The sequence below is a fragment of the Pristiophorus japonicus genome (assembly GCF_044704955.1).
Source record: "Pristiophorus japonicus isolate sPriJap1 chromosome 24 unlocalized genomic scaffold, sPriJap1.hap1 SUPER_24_unloc_1, whole genome shotgun sequence".
Classification (NCBI taxonomy): domain Eukaryota; kingdom Metazoa; phylum Chordata; class Chondrichthyes; family Pristiophoridae; genus Pristiophorus; species Pristiophorus japonicus.
The window spans coordinates 3,171,163-3,178,250 of record NW_027250648.1 but is presented as its reverse complement, the minus strand read 5'-3'; the positions used below and the strand labels follow the sequence as shown (position 1 = coordinate 3,178,250).

Genomic DNA, 7,088 nt, shown 5'->3' with positions numbered 1-7,088 from the left:
AATCAGTCAATGGGCGAACAATGCAGGGCGCGCGGTGCTGAAGGGAAAGTGTCTGTGACGACACAAACAGAAGATGCTGGAAGTGTCCGCGGTTGAGGCAGCATCTGCGGGCAGCAACAGAGTTAATGGTTGGTCACAACTGGAGAGTGTTGGGAAAGGACAGATCGTGAAGGAGCACTGAAAGGGGGAGGTCTGTGATAGGGGGGAAGGCAGGAGAGATTAGAGAGACAAAAGGGAGGATAGGCCGAATTCAAATGGTAATGGCAGGAGTTAGAAAAACATTAGTCAGGATCGGGTGTGAATGGTGGGATAATGACCAGCGGCCATTAGACACAAGGAGAAAAACACAGTGAGGGAGGGAGAGAGAGGGAGCCAGAGATTGGCAGCGCTTACACTCTGAAATTGTTGAACTTGATGTTGAGTGCAGGAGGCTGTAAAGTGCCTAAAGGAAAGATGAGGTGCTGTTCCTCGAGCTTGTGTTGGAACGGTGCAGGAGGCCGAGGACGGAGAGGTCAGAGTGCGAGTGGGGAATTAAAGGGAAGCTCAGGGTCACACTAATGGACTGAACGGAGGTGTTTAGCAATACGGTCACCCAATCTACGCTTGGTCTCCCCAATGTAGAGGAGACCACATCGTGAGCAGCGAATACAGTATACTAAACTGAAATAAGTATTTAGCGCCCTGGATAGTGGGAAGGGAGAACGTAAAAGGGCAGATGCTGCATCTCCTGCGCTTGCACGGGAAGGTGGCGTGGGACGGAGAGGGGGTGCTGTGGAGGGAGAGGTCCCTTTAGTATGCTGGGAGGGGAGGGGAAGATGTGATTGGTGGTGGGATCACGCTGGAGGTGGTGGAAATGATGGAGGATGATCCGTTGAAGGTGGAGACTGGTGGGGTGAAAGGTGAGGACAAGGGGAACCCTGTCATGGTTTTTGGGAAGGGGCGAGAGCAGAGGTGTGGGAAATAGAACGGACACAATCGAGGGCTATGTTAACCATGGCGGAGGGGAATCCTCTGTTGAGGAAAAAGAAAGATGTGTCAGAGGCACTAGTGTGAAAGGTGGCGTCGTTAGAGCAGATGCGACGGAGAAACTGGGAGAATGGAATGGAGTCCTTACAGGATGCAGGGTGGGAGGAAGTGGACTTACCTCTTTCTTACCTCCCTCGCCTCTTTTTCCATTACATGATGACAGTATCAGTGCAGTTTCCTGCTCTTGCCCTGAACTTGAAAATTTAATTCACTTTGCATCAAATTTCCACCCTTCCCTCACTTTCACATGTGCCCTCAACAACCTTTTCCTTCCCTGACATCGTCTCCATCTCTGGGGATAGGCTTTCGACCAGTATCCACTATAAGTCCCCTGACATGTCTTCCTTTTTCCTTAGCAGAGGATTCCCCTCCGCCGTGGTTAACATGGCCCTCGACCGTGTCCATTCTATTTCCCACACCTCTGCTCTCACCCCTTCCCCTCTCTCTTAGAACCATGACCGGGTTCCCCTTGTCCTCACCTTTCACCCCACCAGTCTCCACCTTCAACGGATCATCCTCCATCATTTCCGCCACCTCCAGCGTGATCCCACCACCAATCGCATCTTCCCCTCCCCTCTCGGCATTCCAAAGGGACTGCTCCCTCTGCGACACCCTGGTCCATTCTGCTGTCACCCCCAGCACCCCTCCCCTTCCCACAGCGCCTAACTACAAGTGCAGGACATGCAACACCTTCCCTTTTACCTCCTCCCTTCCCACTATCCAGGGCCCCAAATACTCCTTCCAGGTGAAACAGCGATTTACTTGTTCTTTCAATTTAGTATACTGTATTCGCTGCTCACGATGTGGTCCCCTCTACATTGGGGAGACCAAGCATAGATTGGGTGACCACTTTGCAAAGTTCAAAACCAAGACTCGAGTTATTGGTAAACGCCTCAAGTCTGTAATCTGGGAAAAAGTTAATTACAAACTGGCAGAACAAGGAGAATCGCTGTCCCTTTAACTACCACAACCCCCTATGTGGAGGAAAGGGGGAGATACAGACTGTCCCAGGAACTGTCCCACAACAATTAGAGATCCTGTCCCTTTTATTGATGAATTTAAAAGTCTGCATTAAAATGTGAGCCAGTGGGTTGTGAGCCCCAGAGCCTTGTGTCCAATAAAGGCCCACAGCCTCCCCTGGCCCCAGGCCCTGAACACGGGACTGCACAAAGTCATGCCCCGCGGCTCAGACAATCAGCGGAGCAAGTCCCGCCCCTCGGGCTCCCCGATTGGTTGGAGGACCCACCGCCAGCTCGCTCCCCATTGGTCTGAAGCTCCCGTCAATCAGGCCGTGTCCCTCGAGCCCGCTCCGCCAAACTGAAGAAGCTCCGCTCGGGGCGGGAGTTCTCTTTATTCTCTCCCCATCTGTGAAACTCACTGGCTCCACTGCAGATTGTGGGCACAGGGGAGGAATTGGACCCCTGGGTGGGCCGAGAATCTTTATAATCCCCCGGTGAAGGCCTCAGGCCCTGCATAGAAGCCCCCAGGCCCCGTGTGTGCACCGTGGGGACAGGCCCGAGGGAGTCGGGTCACTGGCCGCCATTTTAGACAGGGCGGGATCACGGCGAATGCGCGATTTTCTTGATGCAGGAAGAAAGTGGGCGGGGCTTCAGGGTCCCAGTGACCAGGAGAGAAAATGGTTGCCTCATTGACTTTATTCTCACTGCGCATAGCGAGTGAAGAACTGAACGCAACCAGAGCAGAGGGAGTGAGAAAATTAGGAGTGCAGGAAAGAAATGTTGGAGATGGTGTGATGGGTTTGGATTTCAGCTCAGGGAGGGTGTGTGGGACGGGGATTTACAGCTTTGGGGAACGAGAGGAAAGAATTCCATAGAGCTAGAATTATCTGTCCTCAATTTCTATCCTGCACTTCTAGTGCTAACCTTTGTAAATTCCTTTTAAAGGTTATTATAAAGGGAGGATTTGCAGATGGGAAACTCGAACCAATCCTGATGTCAAGATCTGATAGAGTCACTCGATTTATCAGAACCTGATGTTCTGTCTGTGAGAAAAGATTTCAAACATCAGTGAGACTTGAAAAGCACCGAAACACACACACCCGAGTGAGAGTGTTCCAGTGCACTGACTGTGGAAAGAGCTTTAACCAGTTACACAGCCTGAAAAACATCGCACCATTCACAGCGGGGAGAAACCGTACACGTGTTGTGTGTGTGGACGAGGCATCAACTGATCATCCAACTTGGAGAGACACAAGGACACCGACCGGCACCACGAAGAAACCGTGGGGACTGTGGGAAGGGATTCAATTACCCGTCCCTGTTGGAAACTCATCGACGCAGTCACACCGGGGAGAGGCCGTTCACCTGCTCTGAGTGCGGGAAGGGATTCATTTGTTCATCCACCCTCACTGAACACAAGCGAGTTCACACTGGAGAGATGCCGTTCATCTGCTCTGTGTGTGGTAAGGGATTCACTCGTTCATTCACCCTCACTGAACACCAACGAGTTCACACCGGGGAGAGACCTTTTACCTGTTCCGTGTGTAGGATGGGATTCACTCGTTCATTCCCAGCTCACTGTACACCAACGTGTTCACACCAACAAGAGACCATTTAAATGTTCTCACTGCGAAAAGAATTTTAAAAGCAGAAATGATATGCTGACATATCAGCGAGTTCACACTGGGGACAGTTCATTCACCTGCTCCGTGTGCGGGAAGGGATTCACTCGGTCATCCCATCTGCTGAGACACCAACGAGTTCACACTAGAGAGAGGCCGTTCACCTGCTCTTGAGTGTGGGAAGGGATTCACTCGGTCATTGAACCTGCTGACACACCAACGAGTTCACAAGTGACTGCAGCGGTTGGATTTTGCTGTTAATCACATCCCGACTGAACCATGTTCACTCTGACAGTTGGGTTTTATTGTTACTGATGTAATGAATCCCTATAACTGGGCTGGTATTTAATTTTCTGGATTTCATCGAATCATAGAATTGTTACAGCACAGAAGGAGACCTTTCGGCCCGTCGAGCCTGTGCTGGCTCTCTGCAAGAGCACTTCAGCCAGCCCCACTCCCCCGCCCTTACCCCATAGACCTGCAAATGTTTACCTTTGAGTATTATCCAATTCCTTTTTGAAAGCCACAATTGAAGCTGCCTCCACCACTCTCTCAAGCCGTGCATTCCAGATCCTAACCACTCGCTGCGCAAAAACGTTTTTCCTCATGTCATCTTTGGTTCTTCTGCCAATCGCCTTAAATCTGTGTTCTCTGGTTCTCAACCCTTCCACCAATGGGAACAGTTTCTCTGTCTACTCTGTCCGGACCCCTCATGATCTTGAACACCTCGATCAAATCTCCTCTCAACCTTCTCTGCTCGAAGGAGAACAACCCCAGCTTCTCCAGTCTATCCATGTAACTGAAGTCTCTCATCCCTGGAAGCATTCTCGTAAATCTTTTCTACAACCTCTGTCAAACAACTGTCCAATAAATCAGCTTTGTTACCTACATACAGTGAGTCGATTCCTTGATGTCTCCAAGAGGAGACTAATTGTCCAGTTACTGACTCTTCCATTTTTGAGCCTTTTCTCCTTTGTTAAAGGAAGAGTTTCACCACCTCAGGATGTCCAAACGCGCTTTACTGCCAATCAATTACCTTTTGATGGAACTTTACTCTGTATCTATCCTGTGCTGTACCTGCCCGGGGAGTGTTTGATGGGACAGTGTAGAGGGAACTTTATTCTGTATCTAACCCTGTGCAATACCTGCCCTGGGAGTGTTTGATGGGACAGTGTAGAAGAAGTTTACTCTGTATCCCGTGCTGTACCTGCCCGGGGAGTGTTTGATGGAACAGTGTAGAGGAAGTTACACGTAAAAGCCAGCACATCTGACAATGCAGCGCTCCCTATGTATTGCATTGGAATGTCGGGCGAGATTTTATGCTCCAGACTATGGAGGTGGACTTGAACCCACAACCTACTGACTCAGGGACAAGAGTGCTACCACTGAGCCACGAATAACAGCTCATTACTCTGGATTATTTCAGTTCTCTTACGGTCGGTTACTCTCCTGGACAAGTCCGAGCTCCCCATAGCTTCCAGAGCCCCTCTCCTACCCTTGGGCTCCAGGGAAGGTATCAGTAACATGCCTGTGTACCTGCCCTGGAAGTGTTTGATGGGACAGTGTGGAGGGAGCTTCACTCTGTATCTAACCCGTGATGTACCTGCCCTGGGAGTGTTTGAAGGGCCAGTGTAGAGGGAGCTTTACTCTGTATCTAACTAGTGCTGTTTGTGTTCTGGGAATGTTTGACAGGACAGCATAGGGGAAGTTTTACTCTCTATCTAACTCGTGCTGTATACACCCTGGGAGTGTTTTGTGGGACAGTGCAGAGCAAGCTTTAATCTGTGTCTAACCCGTGCTGTACCAGCACTGGATGTCTTTGACAGGACAGTGTAGAGGGAGCTTTGCTCTGTATCTAACCCGTACTGTTCCTTTCCAGGGAGTGTTTGATGAGATAGTGTAGTGGGAGCTTTATTCTGCATCTAACTTGTGCAGTACCTGCTCTGGGAGTGTTTTGATGGGATAGAGAAGAGGGAGCTTTATTCTGCATTTAACCCATGGTGTAGCTGCCATGGGAGTGATTATGGGACAATGTAGAGGGAGGTTTACTCTTTGTCTAACCCATGGTGCCCCTGCCCTGGTTCTCTTTGATTGGACAGTGTAGAGGGAGCTTTATTCTGTATGAAATCTATGCTGTACCTGCCCTGTGAGTGTTTACAGAAGAATATAAGAATTAGGAGCAGGAATAAGCCATTCGGCCCTTCAGGCCTGCTCCGCCATTTAATACCATCATGGCTGATCTGATCATGGACTTAGGTCCACTTCCCTGCCCGCTCTCCATAACCCCTTATTCCATTATCATGTCTATTTCTGTTTTAAATTTATTCAATGTCCCAGCTTCCACAGCTCTCTGAGGCAGCGAATTCCACAGATCCATAACCCTCAGAGAAGAAATTTCTCCTCATCTCAGTTTTAAATGGGCGGCCCCTTAATCTAAGATTATGCCCTCTAGTTCCCTATCAGCGGAACATCTTCTCTGCATCCACCTTGTTAAGCCCCCTCATAATCTTATAGGTTTCAATAAGATCACCTCTCAGTCTTCTGAATTCCAATGAATAGAGGCCCAACTTACTCGACCTTTCCTCATAAGTCAACTCCCTCATCTCTGGAATTAACCTTGTGAACCTTCTCTGAACTGCCTCCAAAGGAAGTATATCCTTTCGTAAACATGGAAACCAAAACTGTACGCAGTATTCCAGGTGTGGCCTCACCAATACCCTGTACAACAGTAGCAAGACTTCCCTGCTTTTATAATGCATCCCCTTTGCAATAAAGGCCAAGATTCCATTGGCCTTCCTGATCACTTGCTGTACTTGCATACTAACCTTTTGTGTTTCATGCACAAGTACCGCCAGGTCTTGCCGTACTGCAGCACTTTGCAATCTTTCTCCATTTAAATAATAACTTGTTCTTTGATTTTTTTTTCTGCCAAAGTGCATGACCTCACACTTTCCAACATTATACTCCATCTGCCAAATTTTTGCCCGCTCACTTAGCCTGTCTATGTCCTTTTGCAGATTTTGTGTGTCCTCTCTTTTCCTCTCATCTTTGTATCGTCAGCAAACTTGGCTAAGTTACACTCAGTCCCTTCCTCCAAGTTGTTAATTTAGATTGTAAATAGTTTGGGTCCCAGCACTGACCCCTCCGGCACCTCACTGGTTACTGATTGCCAACCCGAGAATGAACCATTTATTCCGACTCTCTTCTGTTCGTTAGCCAATCCTCTATCCATGCTAATATATTACCCCCAACCCCCGATCTTTTATCTTGTGCAGTAACCTTTTATGTGGCACCTTGTCAAATGCCTTCTGGAAGTCCAAATACACTACATCCACTGGTTCCCCTTTATCTACCCTGTTCTTTACTTCCTCAACGAATTCCAGCAAATTTGTCAAACATGACTGCCCCTTTATAAATCCATGCTGACTGCCTGACCAAATTTTGCTTTTCCAAATGTCCTGCTACGGCTTCTTTAATAATG

General features: G+C 48.8%; 1 long non-coding RNA gene across 1 annotated transcript; it reads left to right on the top strand.

Moving 5' to 3' along the window:
• On the top strand, window positions 1–4,497 carry LOC139241198 (uncharacterized). Its single transcript, XR_011588814.1, has 2 exons — window positions 1–128; window positions 2,931–4,497. It is a non-coding gene; the product is annotated as an uncharacterized lncRNA (long non-coding RNA).
• Window positions 4,498–7,088: the final 2,591 nt, after the last annotated feature.